Below are 22,485 nucleotides of genomic sequence, written 5' to 3'. Positions count from 1 at the left end.
TCCAACTCTACAATTCTATTATTCTATGACATAAACAGACATAGACATTTGCCTGTCCTACCTGCTAACATGCCTGCTCTTCTGGGATAAGTATCTAACAATATTTCCCACCTCCTCTAGCCAAATCGCGTGTTTAATAATAGCTGCAGGAACCAGCCTGACATCTATTAATATTTCCTGTCCTGGTTCCTCCCAGAGTGACTGGCCTGCTATGTAGAGGAAACCAGACTAACTGATACTATGTAATTATTTAAGAATGATATGTGGATAAAATATCATTATAATTATTCCATTAAAAAACTGGAGACCTCCGGAGGTAACCCTACAGCACTGCTAATTAGCTGGGCTCGGTGTCATTCTTGTAGCTTACCCCGATTCTAGCGCTGAGTGTAAATTTCAAGTTGTTCCAATGAAACCTACAGACCCCATTTGAGTTTAGCTTCACGCCACTGCGATATTCAGAGACGTGCCAGTTTCAAAAGATAGCTATAGTTCAGTTTCCTGATAGTTCCAGGAAGTGCGAATTAGATACAGTCACTTAGGGAAAATGCAATCAGGGCCAGATTTCTCCTCCATCTCTTCCTGGGAGCAAGACTATTGAACTAAGTTGGTACATACTTCCGTGTGAATATGTATGGGATTGCGCCTCATGTCTGAAGGCCTCAGGCTGATGAGCCAAAGTAATCAAAACCAACATTGGGCCCACACAGGAGATCTCTCAGGACCATTGATTGCTAAGCCCTGTTCAGGGAAGTTTCTATTATTTTTCTTCATAATTTTATTTAGTTTATCGGATTTTAGAAATTTACAATCAATTATCCAACAACCAACATAAAAAGAGGATTCCAAAGGATCTCCTGAACATCCCTCCTCCCCTTTGTGGGTCCTTATATTAACCTTTTCCTCCTGCATCTTTTCTACTAATCCAAATCTTTTAAATCTCCATTATACCCAAAATTCAACATTTAACTACAAATGTTATTCCAGTGCTACTAATGATTTCAATTGTTTACAATGGTTTTTAAGGTAAATTATGCATTCCCCCTCGCCCCATTCCTTATTAAAATTTTGGTCTCCCTGGTTTCCGATTCTTCCGGTCATTTTTGCCAATTCGGCATAGTCTGCCAACTTAATCTGCCATTCTTCTCTGGTCGGGACTCTTTCTTCTTTCAAATGGTTAATGTTTTATGGTGTTTTTAATATTTTGTTGGGAGTCACCCAGAGTGGCTGGGGCAACCCAGTCAGATGGGCAGCATATAAACAATAAAATTTATTATTATTATTATTATTATTATTATTATTATTATTATTATTTATTAAGCCATCCTTTAAGTTATTAAGTGCACACTATACATAGGCCATCTCATGAGGAACGGCTAAGGGAGCTGGTGATGTTTAGCCTGGAGAAGAGGAGGTTAAGGGGTGATATGATAGCCATGTTCAAATATATAAAAGGATGTCACATAGAGGAGGGAGAAAGGTTGTTTTCTGCTGCTCCAGAGAAGCGGACACGGAGCAATGGATCCAAACTACAAGAAAGAAGATTCCACCTAAACATTAGGAAGAACTTCCTGACAGTAAGAGCTGTTCGACAGTGGAATTTGCTGCCAAGGAGTGTGGTGGAGTCTCCTTCTTTGGAGGTCTTTAAGCAGAGGCTTGACACCCATATGTCAGGAGTGCTCTGATGGTGTTTCCTGCTTGGCAGGGGGTTGGACTCGATGGCCCTTGTGGTCTCTTCCAACTCTATGATTCTATGATTCTATGATGCATGAGAAGAAGAGACTCCCTGGAAAAGACCCTGATGCTGGGAAAGATGGAGGGCACGAGGAGAAGGGGACGACAGAGGACGAGATGGTTGGATAGTGTTCTTGAAGCTACAAACATGAGTTTGACCAAATTGCGGGAGGCAGTGGAAGACAGGAGTGCCTGGTGTGCTCTGGTCCAGGGGGTCACAAAGAGTCGGACACGACTAAATGACTAAACAACAACATACATAGGGAACTGTATAGATCAATGGTAGAGCATCTGATTTGCATGCAGATGGTCATGGGTTCTATTTCTGGCAACTCAAAATAGAGCTGTGGGATACCGCTCTCTGAAATCCTGAAGAGCTGCTGTCAGTATAGACAAGGCATAGGCTAACTGTGGCCCTCCAGATATTTGGGACTACAATTCCCATCATCCCTGTCCACTATTCCTGTTAGCTAGGGATGATGGGAGTTGCAGTCCCAAACATCTGGAGGGCCGGAGTTTGCCTATGCCTGGTATAGATACTGTCAGGTGTGGAGAGTCATCTCCCCCTCTGGTAGCCTCATAGGCAAGAATAACAAGCATGATAAAGGTAAAGGTAAAGGGACCCCTGACCACTAGGTCCACACTTGGCCGAATCTGGGGTTGCGGTGCTCATCTCGCTTTATTGGCCGAGGGAGCCGGCATACAGCTTCTAGGTCATGTGGCCAGCATGACTAAGCCACTTCTGGCGAACCAGAGCAGCACACGAAAATGCCGTTTACTTTCCCGCCGGAGCGGTACCTATTTATCTACTTGCACTTTGATGTTGCTTTCGAACTGCTAGGTTGGTAGGAGCAGGGACCGAGCAACGGGAGCTCACCCCGTCGCGGGGATTCAAACCGCCGACCTTCTGATTGGCATGTCCTAGGCTCTGTGGTTTAACCCACAACGCCACCCGCGTCCCTAGGTGGCATGATAGTCATCTACAAATATCTGAAGGGCTATCACATGGAAGGTGGAGCAAGCTTGCTTTCTGCTGCTCCGGAGGGTAGGGCCCGAAGCAATGGAAACAAATGACGAGAAAGAGGATTCCAACTGAACATGTGGAAGAACTTTCTGATGGGAAGAGCTGTTTGACAGTGGAATGGACGACCTAGGAAGGTGGCTTCATTGGAGGTTTTTTAAACAGAAGTTGGATGGCCACCTGTCAAGAATTCTTTAGCTGTGATTTCTGCCTTACAGGAGATTGGACTAGATGATTCTTGGGATCCTTAGGATCCCTTCCAACTCTACAGTTCTATGATTCTACCATCCATATATGATTCGCTTAAGAATCAGATCCCAGAAGTTCTTATTTCTCCTAGCAAACCTAATTTCTCCTTTAATAACACACCAGATCCTTTCCTGCCTCTCCACTAGCTCTGTTTATCTTGGTGTCACCCACTGACGCCACCCAGTACTCTCCTAAGAATAAAAGACAATGGAGAGAACAATACACATCAATAAGAAGAGCCCTGGAAGCTTAGATGAGAGACCTATCTAGTCCAGTCCTCTGTTCTCACGGTGTCAAACAGATGCCTATGGGAAACCCCAAAGCAATGACATGTATGTATGTATGTATGTATGTATGTATGTATGTATACCCTGCCCATCTGGCTGGCTTTCCCCAGCCACTCTGGGCAACTCCCAATCAGATATTAAAAACACAATACAGCATTAAACATTAAAAACTTCCCTAAACAGGGCTGTCTTCAGCACTCACGACCACTACAGCATGCAAGTATAAACGTACCAAACATAGACAACTTCCTTTCACTTTGAGTATGGGAAATGGCTTTTACCCAAGAGAGGATTTAATATATCTGTAAGTTGTAAAGTTGGAAGAAACATTGATTTATAGCTCAAAATCAAGGATTACTTCTGTCAACTTGCTCCGAGGAATTTACTCTGCTCATAGACACACTTTCCCTTTCCTGGAAAGATCAAAGGCAATGAAGGAAATCTTATTAAAAGTCACTTTAGTTCATGCTTTTGAGCAGCTGAGGTCACCTTGCACGCTCTCTCTCTCCCTCTCTCTTTCAATGACAGCAGAACATGTGATTGAGTGGCAGCCCATTTGTCAATTGGTATCTCAGCAACCAGGCTAGGACCAGGCTAGGCTTTTGAGTGCGCCTTTTGAGAATATTAATTATAAAACTACTCTATTTGTGAAAGTTATTGATAAGTGTTTTCTTTTTTAAAATAAACAACTGAGCTTGAATGGAAACCCATCATTTACTGGCCACAGTGTTGTTGTTGTTGTTGTTGTTGTTGTTGTTGTTGTTGTTGTTGTTGTTGTTGTTGTTGTATACCCTACCCATCTGGCTGGATTGCCCTAGCCACACATCCCTTAGTTAAATCCCAATTGGACTGCTATGGGAGAAAAGCAATGACAAACCTAGACAGCATCTTAAAAAGTAGAGACATCACTTTGCCAACAAAGGTCCGTATAGTAAAAGCTATGGTTTTCCCAGTAGTGATGTATGGAAGTGAAAGCTGGACCATAAAGAAGGCTGATCGCTGAAGAATTGATGCTTTTGAATTATGGTGCTGGAGGAGACTCTTGAGAGTCCCATGGACTGCAAGAAGATCAAACCTCTCCGTTCTTAAGGAAATCAGCCCTGAGTTCTCACTGGAAGGACAGATCGTGAAGCTGAGGCTCCAATACTTTGGCCACCTCATGAGAAGAGAAGACTCCCTGGAAAAGACCCTGATGTGGGGAAAGATGGAGGGCACAAGGAGAAGGGGACGACAGAGGACGAGATGGTTGGATGGTGTTCTCGAAGCTACCAGTGTGAGTTTGACCAAACTGCGGGAGCCAGTGGAAGACAGAAGTGCCTGGCGTGCTCGGGTCCAGGGGGTCACGAAGAGTCGGACACGACTAAACGACTAAGCAACAACAACAAGCCTTTCTTCGTGGGGCTGCCTTTCAAAAGTGTTCAGAAGCTCCTGCTGGTTCAGAATGCTGCAGCCAAACTGCTGACTGGACTGGATACAAAAAAAAGCATGCTGCTCCCTTGTTAAAACAACTTCACTGGCTACCGGTCCATTTCCGGACACAATTCAAAGTGCTGATTATAAAGCCCTACATGGCTTGTGTCCAACATACCAGAAAGATCAAATCTCTCTTTTTTTAACATTGTTGTGATGAACAGGTTATCCACCCTTGTCCTGTGCCTGCTGGAGAGAGAGAGGGAGAGGGAGGGAGAGAGAAAGAACAGGTATTACTTATGAGGGATATGGTTTGGTTCACTGGTGCTGATAGGGACATTTGTCTCATCTTGCCGCCAAGATGAGCTTGGATCCCATGTTGTAGAGAGGACAGTGTGAGGTCAATAAGAGGTTTAAGTTTTTCTGCTATTGATTTCTCCCGCAGCAAACTGGGCATTGTCCTAATCTTATTTTCTTCTTCTTAGCCTCTGATACCCTTAATAAATACTGCCACTTTCACAGACCTGTGACCCACAAAATCTGAAGCTTGCCTTCGATGAAAGATATAAGGTGTTTACTTCTTCCTCTTTTCCACAAAGAGACGACGCAGCTCTAGGAGACAAAAGAGGCAGTATAAGTGAGGAACAACCTCTCACGGAAACCTATTAGCTTCCCACCTTTTGAAATACACCTTTTGTGACGGAGGGAAAGTGTAGAACCTTGGAGTTACAAATTGTTTGAGAGTGGAGGCTGTTTGTAACCTGGAGAAAATGTGAGGTGGAGAGGCAGGTGGATCCAGATTTCTGTCAGGGATAGGATGACTTAGAGGCAGTTTGACGTTCATCCTACAAAGGTCGCCACAGGGTGAGTCACACCATCAAGGGCTGCTTCTTCCTATTATCTCATGCCCGTGCTCCTGTTTCGGGGGTGTTCGCAAGAAGTAATAAGAAGTGAAGGTATCAGGGAATGGTCTGAAGCTGAGGACTGGGGAATGCATTCTATGGCAGACTGGCTTCTCTCCGATGGAGAGCTGGAGGGGGGAAGAGTTGTCCCCTTTGTCCACAGCATGTTCAGAAGCAGAGAGAGACAGAAGCTGAACAACTTAGGGAGGTGTTACCCAGTTATGAGATAATGCCAAGAGAACCAGAAGGGAGGGGACAACTAGTCGAGACATCACTTGAGAGTGTGGGGGATGTCACAAATTCTTTGCAGCGCCCCAGCAGAAATGCTCAGAGTTCCAGGCTCTTCAGTGCACTGTATTCATTGTGAGCCACATATACAGATATCTAGAGGCCACAATACATGAAGAAGAAGAAGAGGAGTTTGGATTTGATATCCCGCTTTATCACTACCCGAAGGAGTCTCAAAGTGGCTAACATTCTCCTTCCCTTCCTCCCCCACAACAAATACACTGTGAGGTGAGTGGGGCTGAGAAGAAGAAGAAGAAGAAGAAGAAGAAGAAGAAGAAGAGGAGGCGGAGGAGGAGTTTGGATTTGATATCCCGCCTTTCACTCCCTTTAAGGAGTCTCAAAGCGACTAACATTCTCCTTTCCCTTCCTCCCCCACAACAAACACTCTGTGAGGTGAGTGGGGCTGAGAGACTTCAAGGAAGTGGAGGAGCGGAGACGCGAACCCGGTTCCCCAGATTACAAGACTACCACTCTCAACCACTACACCACACTGGCTCTCTGAGAGACTTCAGAGAAGTGTGACTGGCCCAAGGTCACCCAGCAGCTGCATGTGGAGGAGCGGAGACACGAACGCGGTTCACCAGATTACAAGTCCACTGCTCTTAACCACTACAACACACTGGCAGTTCACACAGTCAAACAGAGCACCCAGCTGCACCCCAAGGCAAACAGGAAGACCTTTCTCTCTCTGACCACACTCTACTACACCACACTTACTGCTGGACAGGTTTCCCTTTTAAACCAGTGACAGCCAATCAACTGTCATCACTTTACTGCTGAGTCATTCTGACCCAGCACCTCCATAGAAAGTATTGCAGGCTGATTGCATCAGCCAGTTGCATCAGCCAGCAAACTCAAGCCTGCAGACTTACTATGTCACACAGAATTCTGTGCATCCCGACTGGGGACCCCCCCCCCCTCACCATGGACTCGGAGGTCCGAATGTATCAGAGAGCAAAGGAGTCAGAGGGAGGGAGAAACTTCCTAAAATGCTGCGGAAGTCGGAAGTAGGATTTAGAGTTGTCTCCTCCTCCTTCTCCTTTCTTCTTTGGTGAATCCCTCGTAGGAGAGTAAGATTGTCTTCCATAAACACAGTTTTAACAATGAGTCTGTAAGTGACTGTGGAGGCCAATTCTGGATCCACACGTCCTTCCACAGCGGGGACATTGGTTTCTGGGCAGGAGTTGATCACGGTGTGGATTTGCCAAGCATACCTTCCTCTTAGCACGTTTCTCCCTTGCGTTCTGAGTTTGAGCGTCTTCAATGTCTATGACACCTTTGGTAAAGGCTGCTCTCCCAACTGGAGTGCTTGCAGGTCCATGGGGTCACGAAGAGTCAGACACGACTCAATGACTAAACAACAACAACAACAATGGCAAGTACCCAGATGTTGTTGGACCACAACTCCCATCATCCCTGGCCATAAACCATCTTCTGACTTGAGCTGATGGGAGTTGAAGTCCAACAGCAATTGAACAGATGCAGGCTCCTCAAGCCTTGCACTTTACAGCAGAAGTAGCATAATTGGTCTAGAAGCATTTCAGGGAAAGTGAGACAGACACATAAGGAATGGCAAGTTGAGTTCTTCATTAGTTCACTTGTTTGCTTTTCTTATCATAATTTTATTTATAGTTTCCACTTATATACATTTCAATAGTTCAACAATAGTTCTAACATTTCAAACCTCAACTTCCTTCCTCCTCTTTCTGCAGTTCCTTAAATCTATGTTATCATTTCCTGAATATTCTAAATCAATTTAACTTATTCTTTTATTCATCTATTTTGATTATATATTCTTTTGAAGCTGTAGGTTATTTCAGTAATCCTGCCAGTGTCTTTAGCTGTTTACGATTTGTTTGTAGATATTCAATAAAACATTTCCATTCTTTTATATAGAAAAAAGTTTATCTTGATTTATTATTCTTCCAGTAAGTTTTGCCATTTCTGCATAATCCATAAGGTTTTGTATCCATTCATCTCTCGTTGGGACTACTACTTCTTTCCATTTTTGGGCAAGTAACTTTCTTGCAGCTGTAGTTGCATACATAAATAAATTTCTATACTGTTTGGGTAGAGCTACCCATTAGTTCACTAGTTAACAATCGCAGTATCAGAGAAGAATGTGGTTCTCAGAAGCTTTGCAAGTGTCTTGGAATATTCAAAGTGTGAAAGGTGGGATGGGATTTTCTCTGTCTCAGAATAATATTGGTCACCTTTCTATCTCAACATCCCTCCAAGGATGTTCAGAGATTCAAAACAGACCAAAGGAAGATGGAAGAAGCTTTTCTCCTGCTGCTCCAGATGTTAGGACCTGAACCAATGGGTTCAAAGGACAAGAAATTATATCCCAGCTAAAGATTAGAAAGAACTTTCTGACAGTAAACATTGTTTAGTGGAACAGACTCCCTTAAGGTTCTCCTTAATCGGAGATTTTTAAACAGATGTTGGATGGCCACCTGTCAATAACTCTTTAGCTGTGATTCCTGCTAGATGACCCTTGGAGTCCAATCCAATTCTACTATTCTATAATTCTGAATAGAATCATGGTTTCATAAGTTAGTTTGAGGACCAAAAAGCTAGTTCAGCACCACCCCAAAACTATGAACCTGTGTGACCCCCCCCCCCCATCCAGAGAAGGCAAGAGAAAGGGGGGGGGGAGACATCTTTCCTATTTAAGTGAGCATATTAAAAACCTTGCTTACCAGCCGAGCATTTATCCTTGTATCAATTCCCATTTAGAGCAATCCTTCTTCTTTTCCATGGACTGGCTATTTGAGGTTCCGCTCCGATATCCATCTCCTAAGAGGAAGGTGGGAATCTTTTATTAGAGATCTGACAGTTTCCTAGATGGCTGTAAGGGGTGGTGGTGGTAAAAGGACAATCCCTCTCCAGCTATAAGTAAGATGTAATTCGAGTGGTGTGCCTTGCTAAGTTGTTTCCTAGCAAATAATACAAATAATACAATGGAGCCTCAGTCCTTGACACGTCCCCTGACCAGGTCACAATCAGTTTTGAAGCTGGCATTGTGCATTTTCCTCCCAATAGCAGCAATGGGTTGGAATTATTATTATTATTATTATTATTATTATTATTATTATTAGTGTGATGGAAAATGATGAAGGGGCAGAAATGCACCACTCTGCTCTGTGAGAGACAGATCAACACACATATATATGATTTTTATTGATTTTACACATAATCACATGAGATAACATCGTACGCTCTTATTTTATCTCTTTGGCTCAACTGAACCTAACGACTTCCCTCCCTCCCGTCTGATGGTTTACAAAGTTTAAACTTTACATCTTTACATTCCGCTTCGTTTCCTATCCTTGTTATATCATTACCAGAAATATTATATTACTCAACCTGAATAGGTAGCAATTTCATCTTAAAAATCTGCAGATAACCCTGCTAATGATGTTAATTGCTTACAGTTGTCTTTCAAATATAATATAAATATGTTGCTGTTGTTTAGTCATTTAGTCATGTCTGACTCTTCGTGATCCCATGGACCAGGGCACGCCAGGCACTCCTGTCTTCCACTGCCTCCCACAGTTTGGTCAGACTCATGCTGGTAGCTTCGAGAACACTGTCCAACCATCTCATCCTCTGTTGTCCCCTTCTCCTTGTGCCCTCCATCTTTCCCAACATCAGGGTCTTTTCCAGGGAGTCTTCTCTTCTCATGAGGTGGCCAAAGTAATGGAGCCTCAGTTTCAGGATCTGTCCTTCCAGTGAGCACTCAGGGCTGATTTCCTTCAGAATGGATCGGTTTGATCTTTTTGCAGTCCATGGGGCTCTCAAGAGTCTCCTCCAGCACCATAATTCAAAAGCATTAATTCTTCGGTGATCAGCCTTCTTTATGGTCCAGCTCTCACTTCCGTACATCACTACTGGGGAAACCATAGCTTTTACTATACAGACCTTTGTTGGCAAGGTGATGTCTCTGCTTTTTCAGATAGTATAGTATAAATTTGTTTCAGTCCTTTTGGAATGCTTGGTCTCGCTGGTTCTGGATTCTTCCCGTCAGTTTCGCCAGTTCTGCAAAGTCCATCAGCTTCAACTGCCACTCTTTTTTTATTGGTAACTCCTGTTGTTTCCATCTTTGGGCTAACAAAATTCTTGCTGCGCTTGTTGCATATGATTCGGAACTGGAATTTGTTTATATTTTTGCAAGATGGAAAATGATGAAGGGGCAGAAATGCACCACTCTGCTCTGTGAGAGACAGGTCAACTTCTTGGTCCCCCACACTGCTTTTAGGATCCCTAAACTGTGCAATTGGGAACTGTAGCTCTGCAAAAGGTCTCCTGGCAGCTCTTAGCACCCTTACCAAACTGCAGTTCCTAGGATTCTTGGGGCAAGAGAGCCATGGCTGTTCAAGTGATGTAAGAGTGCTTTAAATGTTTGGTATGGATGTGAATGGGAGGAAAATCCTTAGCAGTAAATGTAATTTTTAAATAAGTAAATATTCCTATTGTACATTTTCTTTCATTTCTCCACCCTGCCTCTAATCTCTCTGATTTCTGTGAAACTGGCTTTGATATGTCTGGAGAGATAATTTAAATGAAAAAGACAAGAAATGATAAAAAAAAGGTCACCGCTTTGAAACTATGCCTTTGTAAAGGATTTGTGCAGCCACCTGACAGATATTCCTCAGCGGGAAATGGTGTTACAATTAGGTTTATAATCTTGTCTCTACAAGAGCATCATTCTCCCAAATACCACCTGAGCATCCCCGGGTTTATTATGGCAACTTTTTGCAAAGAACTGTGTGTGACTCATTCGACTGAGAAAGGTCCATTTGCCTGCTTACTCATATTTTAATCTTCTATTTGCTTTGAACTCTTGACTCCCTTTGCTTGAAAAAGGAAATTGCTCTTTCAAATGCATTCTTGCTCCTATGCAGTCATTTGTGGCCAACGCACGAGCTCCAAAGAGTTCCCTTTGTGCTGCCTATTCATTTCAGTGGAAGGGCAACCATGCACATGTATGATTTTGCATGTAAGAATGTAGGTGTGTAAGAAGTGCCCTGCCAATGGCCCATCTACTCCAGCATCCTGCTAGCACACTGGCCAAGCAGATGGCCTTGGGAAGCCCACAGCCAGGACATGAGTTCAACAGATGTGGCTTCCAGCAGCTGGTATTCCACGACAAACTGCCTTTGAGAGTGGAGGCAGAACTTAGCAGTCATGACTGGTAGCCATTGATACACTTGCTGTCCATGAATCCATCTAATCCTCTAATCCTCTAAATTGATATTCCGTACCTGGGGGAGTGAGTCCCATAGTTTAACTAAGCATTGTGTGAAGTGACTAGGAGCGGCCGCTGGGACCATATAACACCAGTCCTAAAGGATCCTACACTGACTCCCAGTACATTTCCGAGCACAATTCAAAGTGTTGGTGCTGACCTTGAAAGCCCTAAACGGCCTCGACCCAGTCTACCTGAAGGAGCATCTCCACCCCCAGGTGGAGGGGGCCTTCGGGTGGTTCCTTCACTGCGAGAAGTGAGGTTACAGAGAACCTGGCAGACGGCCTTCTCGGTAGTGGCACCCGTCTTGTGGAACTCTTGTCCATAAGATGTCAAGGAAATAAACAGCTATCTGACTTTTAGAAGACATCTGAAGGCAGCCCTGTTTAGGGAAGTTTTTAACGACTGATGTTTTAATATATTTTTAATCTTTTGTTGGAAGCTACCCAGAGTGGCTGGGGAAACCCAGTCAGATGGGTGGCATATAAATACATCATCATCATCACTTTTATTTGTCCTGAGTCTTCCAAACCCTGGAGATCCCCTGCCAGTTTCTTTAGACAATATTGAGCAAGATGGGCCCGACTCAATATAAAGAAGCTTCCTTTGTTCCTGTGGGTGATAGTCAACTAAGTTTTACTCATAGAAGACCCACTGAGATGAATAGACTTAATGTGGTCATGTTAATAACATCAGGCCAGCTGGCCTTTCTAGTCCAGTATTGTGTTCTCACAGAGGCTGACCAGCTGTTCATTAATTTCAATGGGTCTACTCGAAGCAAAACTTAAGTTGACTGCCATCCTTTGTTGCAGTTTGGCTGCAGAAGAACCTCACAGACTGCAGGAAGAAGCCATTTCACCCGCTGCCCTCTAAAATGCTTTCAAAAAGATTCACATCTCTCGTCAGATGGTATATATTATAAAACAGATGCTGGAAATCTGAATAATGAGATCTGTCTGCCTCGCGAGTGAGGAGTTCGACTGATTTCCTGAAAGTTTTGCATGTCAATTTGTCGCTGCGTAAAGCCACAAATTAACATGCAAAACTTCTTTGAAAAAATGTTGAACTCCCCGCATTCAAGGCAGACAAATCTCCATTATTCAGATCCAGCATCTCTTGTTTTAGGAGAGGCAATGCCGTTTGCAAGATTGTAGACATTATGTCAGGCTCATTCTTTGTACTTTGTTTTGCAGGGTGAACTTCCTTCAATTCCACCCCCCCCCCCAAAAAAAAAGAGGGAAGAAACAAGTCCCGGCCAATATAGCACCCTAGCACTAATTGCGTTGTCTGGGCACATTGAGTAGAGATTTCATTTCACACATCACAAACTAGCAGCAAAAACCCTTGTCATAGTCATATTTCATACAAAGCTCCCCTTTAGTCTAATCGTCCCATCTTAGTTTCACAGTCCACTACCCTGAAACAAAGCTCAGTTAAATCTTAATGGAAAAAAATGCCAAATTTAAAAGAACCCAAACAGTCAATCTTTCCATCACTGTCCCTAATTCCACTCACTCCAAAGGCTTTGTGGCATTGGCCAATGTCCCCTGAGCCACCAGGTGAAGATGGATAATGCTTCTGATAGGTCAATATCTCAGGAGGACGTTTCTGTCCAATAGCACCAGGGAAATTGCACATACAAGCCCTGGTGGTTGGGAATTTGATGCATGCTCCTTTTTAAAATGAAGATGGAGACCATGGCTTTTTATGGGATATATTTTGGTGTTGCTAATCAATGCTGAAAGGTTGCCCCAAGGAAGGTGGCTGGGGCAGGCTTAGGGCAATGAGAGTAATGTGGTTGCACCAGATGAACAGCCAAGAAGGTCATCTCCTCAAAGCCCAATAAGCGCTTGCCGGATTTTGGGAAGGGACAATGGGCAGATGAAAGCCATTTGCCACTTTAAAATATCCCATGGTGCTCCAGAGTGAGAGTGCACCAGTGCATTGTGGTTAATTAAAATGGTGGCCATCCAACCTTGTATCAGGATACTGTTCCTGTTTGTCACGACTGCCTGCAAGTCTGCCCAGGCGGGCAATGATGTTGGGTGTGGAACCAGTGGTGGTGGACAGGACTTTGCTGCTGCAGTGGGGCCTGTGGGTGTGGGTGTCTCCAACATTGGTTTAATGTGTGCACTTGTGTCATGGGGTGGGGGGCTTTTCCAGATCTTCCAAGACATTTGCTGCTCTCCTGCATAGTGTCTGAAAGAAATATTTTTTTAACAGAGGCAGAACAGCATTGCAGAAACAAAATGTGTCTCTATATCAGGACAAAATGAAAGCGAACCAAAGAGAGAAATGGAAAGGTTCCCATGATCAAGCAGTAGCACAGGACTACCGCTAGCGTAGTTTGTTTTGTGACATTTCTGCCCAGGTCATTCTGAGGTTGGCCTTCGAGTGCAATATTCAGCCTTCTAAATTGATGGCTGGTGAGGGAGTGTAACATGTACAGGGGTACCTCAGGTTAAGAACTTAATTCGTTGTGGAGGTCTGTTCTTAACCTGAAGCACCACTTTAGCTCATGGGGCCTCCCGCTGCCACCACACCACTGCCGCGTGATTTCTGTTCTCATCCTGAAGCAAAGTTCTTAACTTGAGGTACTATTTCTCGGTTAGCAGAGTGTGTAACCTGAAGCGTCTGTAACCTGAAGTGTCTGTAGCTCGAGGTACCACTGTAGTTGCTTCTCCACCAGCTCCTGTCAACAGAGAGGAGGAACGCCTCCCCTCTCCTTTTTGGGGGTGGGGCTCCACCATGGTAGAGACCCCACCATCGCTGGGTGGGCAGTGTCATGATCCTGAAATCCAATTGCCCTTCTTCAATGGATGGGATCAAAGGCTTGAGTTGGAAGAGAATTTGCATGCAGCACCACACCCAGAGGGAAAAGTCTGTTCTCATTTTCCAGTGGATAGTGTTGTGGCCAGGCATACAGGACTGCAGTGATCTGGCATGGGGGCAGAGAGTTGAGCCCCCCCCCCATGTAGTCCCAGCTGTGTCGCCGGCACTGCACGGGGCCACACCCAGTGTGGCCCTGCTGGCCAATCAGTGCTGGTAGGGGGTGTGGCTGCAGGAGATTTAACCACAGTGCAGCTGGGGGGCCCTTCCTCTCTCACCCTTTTGCCAGATCTCCCAACCCACCCACCCTGTTTCCATGCTCTTCTCTGATATGAGCTTGCTGCAGACAAATATCGGCCGCCATATTGCCGGGGCCGTGTAGGATCCATTAGGGATCTGCGGGTCATGGGGCCTTGGCACACAAGTCCTTTCCAGCCCGAAGATGTTCTGAAAGCCTCCCCAAAGACCCAATTCTAGACATTAAACTCAGCTGCATTTGAGCAATTTTATCTCTCTTGCCGTCTCCACACATTCAGTTCAGCTCAATTTGATACATTTCTTGGAAAGCAGCGCTTCTGGGTACTGCTCATAACAGAGCTCGTAGATGGGAACTAATTTCATACATCTTAGATAAGTGCTTGAATTAGCTACAGCTTCGAGGAGAAAGTCCATGCATCAACATGGAACTACAGAATTGCCTTACTAGCCAAAGTGAGGGAGATTCTGTGACTTTTAACAGTCGTTTAACTATTTAGAGGAGTTGTTTACTTTAAGGTCCTAAATGGCCTCAGTCCTGTATACCTGAAGGATACTACAGTGGTGCCTCGCAAGACGAAAAGAATCCGTTCCGCGAGTCTCTTCGTCTTGTGGTTTTTTTCGTCTTGCGAAGCAAGCCCATTAGCGGCTTAGCGGATTAGCGCTATTAGCGGCTTAGCGGGCTTAGCGGATCAGCTGATAAGCGGCTTAGCGGATCAGCTGTTAAGTGGCTTAGCGGCTTGGGAAAAAGGGGGGGAGGGGAAAAACCCCACAGGAACTCGCAAGACATTTTCGTCTTGCGAAGCAAGCCCATAGCAAATTCGTTTTGTGAAGCACCTCCAAAACGGAAAGCCCTTTCGTCTAGCGGGTTTTCCGTCTTGCGAGGCATTCGTCTTGCAGGGCACCACTGTATAACCAGACCATTTAAACCTCTTAAATGTGTTGTGGGGTGTGAGTGTGTGTTGCTGCTTGGTTATTATATATCTTTGTGTATGTTTTTATAGCGTAAACCGCCCCGTGATCTTGGAGTGAAAGGGCAGTAATTAATAAATAAATAGACAAACATACAACATGTAAGTATACAGCGGTACCTTGGGTTAAGAACTTAATTCGTTCTGGAGGTCTGTTCTTAACCTGAAACTGTTCTTAACCTGAGGTACCACTTTAGCTAATGAGGCCTCCCGCTGCTGCAGTGCCGCCGCCGCACGATTTCTGTTCTCATTTTGAGGCAAAGTTCTTAACCTGAGGTACTATTTCTGGGTTAGCAGAGTCTGTAACCTGAAGTGTCTGTAACCCGAGGTACCACTGTACATGTCAATATACGTTAGGGGAAACTGCTTGGGGGAGGAATTGTGTATTGGGGAGAAATGAGGATTTTTACAGGGGTAGAGATGTGCAAATGTTGGCAAAGGGAATTTCAGAAAATGTGCAAAAGATTGAAGCTGGAAATGGCAGATTCACCCATTCCTCCTGCTGTCCCATCACCAGTGCTGAAGTAATATTCAACTCCTAGAACAAACCTATCCATTCTTAAGGAAATCAGCCCTGAGTGCTCAATGGAAGGACAGGTCCTGAAGCTGAGGCTCCAATACTTTGGCCACCTCATGAGAAGAGAAGACTCCCTGGAAAAGACCCTGATGTTGGGAAAGATGGAGGGCACAAGGAGAAGGGGACGACAGAGGACGAGATGGTTGGACAGTGTTCTCAAAGCTACAAACATGAGTCTGACCAAACTGTGGGAGGCAGTGGAAGACAGGAGTGCCTGGCGTGCTCTGGTCCATGGGGTCACGAAGAGTCGGACATGACTAAACAACTAAACAACAATAACAAGTACAGTGGAATGCAGGATGTTGTTTTCTTCGCTCTGGCCTAGATGTCTTGGGATGGCTTAGAGTTGACTATACCCTACCAAGTTATCCCAGTGTTGTTCCCCACGACTGCTGCTCTCGCTTCAGTAGACTCATGATCACGTTTGTTTTTTAAAGCCATGGGTGCACACAGGACAGTCAATATTTATTTTCTGTCTTGGCGGGTATCGTAAAGAAGAGAAACTATTTCTTTTCAATATGCATGGTCAGAAAGAGAGAGGAAGCGAGTTTGAGCAAGATGTGCTCTTCAAGTGGTGTGATTCACATGAAAAGCTGGAAATCAATAGGCCATTTACTGAAAAGGAGTGCACTTTGTTCATTATACACTCTTGTTAATGCCTTTTATGTATGAATGGAATTGATAATGGTCCTTCAGTGGGAGAAAGAACATACATTACAGACAAAAACCCACAGCCTTCAGGTTTTGTTTTGTTTTTTTTGCGGGGCGGGGAGAGTTCTTGTAATGGGGGGAAAATGTATCAACTGTATGTAAAGCTTAGAGCATTCAATTCTTCCAATGATATAAGCTGCAATGTGCCATCAAGATGCAACAACATCAAAGCTAGAAGTCAGATCATTCACATCTAGAAATCCCCCACATTCTCATGCATGCGCTTTTGGGTTGGGGCAACTGGCTAAAATGTTTTTAAATGTTTTTAATACAGTGGTGCCTCGCAAGACGAAATTAATTCATTCTGCAAGTCTCTTCGTCTAGCGGTTTTTTCGTCTTGCGAAGCAACCCTATCAGCAGATCAGTGGATTAGCGCTATTAGCGGTTTAGCGGCTATTAAAGGCTATTAAAGGCTTAGCGGATTAGCTGCTAAAAGGCTATTAGCGGTTTAGCGGCTTAGAAAAAGGGGGTGGGGAGCGGGAAAAAATCTCAAGACTCGCAAGACATTTTCGTCTTGCGAAGCAAGCCCATAGAGAAATTCGTCCTGCGAAGCGCATTGAAAAATGGAAAACCCTTTCGTCTAGCGGGTTTTCCGTCTTGCGAGGCATTCGTCTTGCGGGGCACCACTGGAGTTCGAATTTTGGTTCCTCTGTTTTGTTTTTGTCAGGTTGATGTTGGATAAATGTTTAGTTGGGGTTGGTGGTTATTTTAATATCAGTATAACTGCAAACTGTTTATTATTGCTATTATTGTTGCTGTTATCATTGGCTTCTATTGATTTGTTGGTTGGTTTGTTGCTCGTATAGGATATTTTGTTTTTGTTTTAATATTTGATGCTTTGTTGTGTTTTTATATATGTTGTAAGCCACCCAGAGTGGCTGGGGAAACCTGACAAGATGGGTGGGATATAAATAAAAAAATATTATTAATAATAAGTATTATTCAATCTGGTTTCCAAGGATCTAGGTGATCCTAACATGGCTCCCCTCCAGTTCCATCCTCTTCATCCTCATAATTTGATGATAACTTTGAAAATGATTTAAATTGCTCTCTCCCTCTCCCTTTCTTCTTTTACTGGCGAAGCTTAAGTCAAAATGCTATGGGAGGTGGGTGGGTGGGCTAAATCAGCAGTGATGGTACGAGATCCAAGCTCTTCCACTGAGTGGGTGGGCTAGATGCTGCATGGGGCAACGGCGCCAATTAGTTCTGGAAGCCGACAGTGTGACATCTTATCCCACCATGCATGCTAACGACAGAGTGCAACCTCTCCATAGGTGGGAGGGCTCAATTGAGAGTAATTAAGTGTGAAGGGAAGTTCGGTAGGCCTTTAGAAAACTTAGGGGGGAGGGGAGTGCATTCCCAGCAAGGGTCTTGTCCAACAGTGTCAGGGCACCTGCCCTTTTGAAGTAGCTTGTGATCTTCGAATACCTGGGCAGGAGAAGCAACAGCATTTAATACATGATAGCTTGTAAAAAATTCTGTACGGTAACTGCCCCCCTCCTCCAATTATCTGCTTTGATCGCAGGGAAGGCTAATCAGTTGGGTTGCCTGTATTATTTCAAATGAAATAAAATCAGAACATATCAGCTAAAAGGGGAGAGAGAGAGAGAGAGAGTGGTTGTTTTCCATTATTGTTGTTGCTCTTGTTGTTATTATTATTACCTTTCGTATCAAGCTATTTGCAAGTGCACAATAAGAGCAACGACAGGCTTAAAAGCAGCGCACACATCCAAGGCAGAGACCTTGAAAAGACAATAAATCATCCAGCTGGAAAAGCTTTTTGAAGCAAACATCTCTTCAATTTTCCCTGGAAACTACAAATAGAGGTTGTCTGTGAGTATCCCTGTGAGGGATGCTGTTCCACAAAGCAGGGGCAGCCCCACTGAAAGCCTTGCTTCCACATCTTATTAACATTTTTAAACATCTTATTGCTACTCCTGACAACCTGGCCTGGGTTACCTGATAACTACTCCCCTGCCCCACTTTTTCTCCTTTTGTGTTTCCGCCTGTAACCTTTCTTGCTCAACATTGCAAGTGTTGTTGGACGGGCCGCCTTTGAAAAACATACCGGATGTCCAACCGATTCAGATTGCATTGGCCATATTATTGTATTGAGGCTGTCAAGCATGGATTCTGGCCAGTGCAAGGCAGAGGTGGCTAAGAACCCATTTGGAAAGCATGATTTCTTCCACACAAGCCAATTGTTATTTGCCTCTGTCCCAAGAAGACCTCACTGATTTCAGCCATGGTGCCAAAAAGATGAGGATGGGGTCGTACCCTAATGTGGATTCAGGTTGATTCCTCCTTGGTAATCAGATCGTTGTTGAACAACAACAACAAAGCACACCATCTGCCCCTATTTAACACAACTATGTTCTCAAGGTCATCAATCCACACTCCCCATAATCCACCTCTGCTTCCAGAGCAGCTAATAATAATAATAATAATAATAATAATAATGTCAGAGCTGGCTCCGGGTCCCAGCTCACCAAGGACCAACGCTAGCCGATCGTACAGTATCAAAGTCTTTATTGAAGAATAGTCTCCATTTACAAGTCTCAGCGTCCCAGCCCTACGTCTGGACTTTAGACCGGCGAAGCTCTGTCTGGATCTCCACCCCCTGTGCACCAGTTTAATACTCTAATCTTACTCCACCTCTTCCTTCTCTCTCTCTTCCTCTGGGTCTTACTACCCCCCGGGGTCTCATTCCTCCGGGACTCTTCCGACGCAGAGCTTGACCCCTCTGACTCCTCCCCCTCTCTTCGGCGGGCTTTAGGACCTGGCTCCCTACCCGGGCTGCCCACCTTGCCGCCCTCCTGTACATTTGAACTTGGCGCGCGCGCGCGTTTTACTTTCCGGATGACCGTTTCCTCGCTCCCTGACGAGGGTGTGGTCAGTCCTGCCTCACGTTCTCCCTCTGCCTGCGCGCTCCCTGATCCCGATGCCTTGGACTCCTCCCCCCTACTGCACTCTGGGGGGGACGCTGGTCCGGATTTCCAGCTGCTACTCTCTGAGTCCCCTCTGGCCCCTTCTTCCCGAGGTGTCCCCCTGGGCACTCCCCTTGCCCTGACCATGGGGGCCCCTTTCTGTGAATCCTCCGAGTCACTGGAGAGACTCAGAGACCTCGGACTACTGTCGCCGCTGACATTTCCTTCCGACTCCTCCCCCTCGCTCTCCGTTTCTTCCCTCTCCTGTGACTCTGCTCCTGAACCCCTGACATCCATCCCCCCCTCGAAGCCCCCCCTTCCCCCCTCCCCTTCCTCCGGCGGGGGTGCTGGGTGCTCCGTCGTTGTGGGGGTGAATGGTGGATACAGTTCGTCCCCCGTGGCGTGCATCCAGTTAGAGAAATCCGGCTCGTCCTCCATGTCTTCGCCGACCTCGTTCTCCTCTGCTTCCATCTCCGTGCCGCCATGCTCGAACCCAACGTCCTCCCCCATCACGTCCATGTCCCTCTCACCCTCGTTCCCCTCTGGGTCCGTTGCCTGCCAAGGGCCCCTCAGCCACCTCTCCTCTCCTCGATTGTCCCACCAAAAGGAGCGGTCTGAGGCAAACCCCGAGGGCGAGCCCTCCGGTGAACGTGTTTCTAATGCTGGTTCTTCGTCCGAGGTGAATCCCTGGAACGTGCTGGTAGAAAGCGTGGGTGTGAAAAGCCAGTCGTCGAAATACTCGGCTGGCATGGGCCTGTGTGGGAACAAGGCATGAAACTCCTCTTTGAGGAGAGGCTCGTCCAGGGCATAGTCCGGCACCCAACTGTTGGCGCTGGCCGGGGTACCTTCCCTTGCGAGAAAATATTCTACTCCCTCTTCCCCCCATCTCGAGTCCAAAATCTCTGTGACCTGGTTGATGGGTTCCCTTCTTGGCGACTCCCTCCTTGGGGGGATCTCCTTATACTGGTCTGGTGCCGTGCCCTGCGCCTGAAATCGGTGAGGTGCTTTGTAGGGCGTGAGCACCGACCTATGGAATACTGGGTGCATTCTGGATCCTTCCGGAAGTGTCAACCGGAAGGCCACCGGATTGATCTGTGCCTCAACTAGGTAAGGTCCTAGCTGCTTATGTCCGAGTTTCTTCTTAGCTAAGGATCTTGTCGGCACTGCGTGGGCCGCTAACCACACCCAGTCTCCCACCTGTATGTCTTCACCAACCCTCCTGTGCTTGTCAGCCTGCAGTTTGTATGCGTGCTTTGCCAGCTCTAACTGCCTCCTAAGCTGCTCGTGGACTTCCTGCAATTCCGCCGCCAAGACTTCCGCTGCCTGTGGCTCCCCCTCCCCCGGTCTCTCTAATCCCGGGAAGGTTCTGGGATGCCTCCCGTTGTTGGCGAAGAACGGCGTCACCCCTGTGGACACGTGCTTCGTGTTGTTGTAAGCGAACTCAGCGAGCGGCAGGTAGTCCACCCATGTCGTCGGCTGTTGATTTGCATAGCATCTCAGGTACTGCTGCATGACGGCGTTGACTCGTTCCGCTTGTCCGTTGGTCTGCGGGTGTCTCGCCGACGCTAGGTTGATCTTGACATTCAGGAAACCCATCAGCTTCTGCCAGAAGCTCGAAATGAACTGGCGCCCCCTGTCGGACAAGATAGACCGTGGCAGTCCATGCACTCTGAAGACGTGGTCTATGAACAGCTTGGCGGTCTGTTCTGCCGTGGCCACTTTCGCGCACGGAATGAAGTGGGCCATTTTAGTGAACATGTCCACCACCACTAGCACTGCCGTTTTACCCCTTGAGCTGGGTAAATCCGTGACAAAGTCCAGGGCCACCCTCTCCCACGGTTCGCTCGGAGTCTGCAGCGGTTCGAGCAGTCCCGCCGGAGGTTTGTGCACTGACTTGGCCCTTTGGCAGGTGTCGCACCTCGAGACGTACTCCGCGACTTCCCCCCGCATCTTGGGCCACCAAAAATCCCTGGCAACGAGGTCTGCCGTCTTCTCCTTGCCAAAGTGCCCGGCGGTGGGTGCGTCGTGTAACTGCTGCAGTACCTTCGCCCGGAGGTCGTCTCCCGGTACATAGAGAGCTCCTCTGCGGATGAGCAATCCGTCTCGTACTTGGAACTCGTCGTCCTTCACCGTGCCCTTGTGCACCTCCTCCATCTTGGCTTGTGCAAAGGGGTCCCCCTGCAGTGCTCGACGGACCGCCTCCAAGTCCACGGTTGCTGCAGCGCACGCCCACGCTTTCGGAGCGAAAATGTGCTTGGCCGCTGCTGGTGCCGCCTCTTCAAGGTATTGCGGCTTCCTGGACAGTGCATCCGCCATGATGTTGTTGTCGCCTGGGATGTATTCTATCCTGAAGTCGAAATCTGCAAAGAACTCCGCCCATCTGATGTGCCGCTGGTTTAGGAACCTTGCCGTGCGCCAGTACTCCAGGTTCTTATGATCCGTGCGAACCTGCACGGTGTGCTTGGCCCCGACGAGGAAGTGCCGCCACGCCTTGAATGCTGCATGAATGGCCAGCAACTCCCTGTCCCAGATGGTGTAGTTTTGCTCCGACTTGCTGAGCTTCCTAGAGTAGAAGGCACACGGTCTCCAGTCCCCATGCGGGTCCTCTTGCAACAGTACGGCGCCCACGGCTCTGTCTGAGGCGTCTGTTTCAACCCTCAGCGGTTTGCTGGGATTCACATGCAGTAGCTGCCCTTCGGACGAGAAGAGACGCTTAAGGTTCTGAAAGGACTGCTCCGCTTGCTCCGTCCAGATGAACTTCTTCTTAGAGCTGAGCGTGTCAGTAATGGCCGCCGTCTGCATCGCGAACCCCTTGATGAACTTGCGGTAAAAGTTGGCGAACCCCACAAACCGCTGGACCTCCTTCCGATTGCGCGGGCTCTTCCAGTCCAACACTGCGCGAACCTTGGCGCTGTCCATGGCAAGCCCCTTGTCCGACAGCTTGTAGCCCAGGAAATCCACCTCCTTCCTGTCGAACTGGCACTTCTCCAGCTTGGCATACAGTCGATGCTCCTGCAGTCTCTGCAGAACTTCCTTGACGTCTCTCTCGTGGGTCTCCTCAGATTCTGAGAAT

The sequence above is a fragment of the Podarcis tiliguerta genome (genome assembly GCF_965153285.1).
Source record: "Podarcis tiliguerta genome assembly, chromosome: 4".
NCBI classification, from domain to species: domain Eukaryota; kingdom Metazoa; phylum Chordata; class Lepidosauria; order Squamata; family Lacertidae; genus Podarcis; species Podarcis tiliguerta.
Note: the sequence above shows the minus strand (reverse complement) of the source record.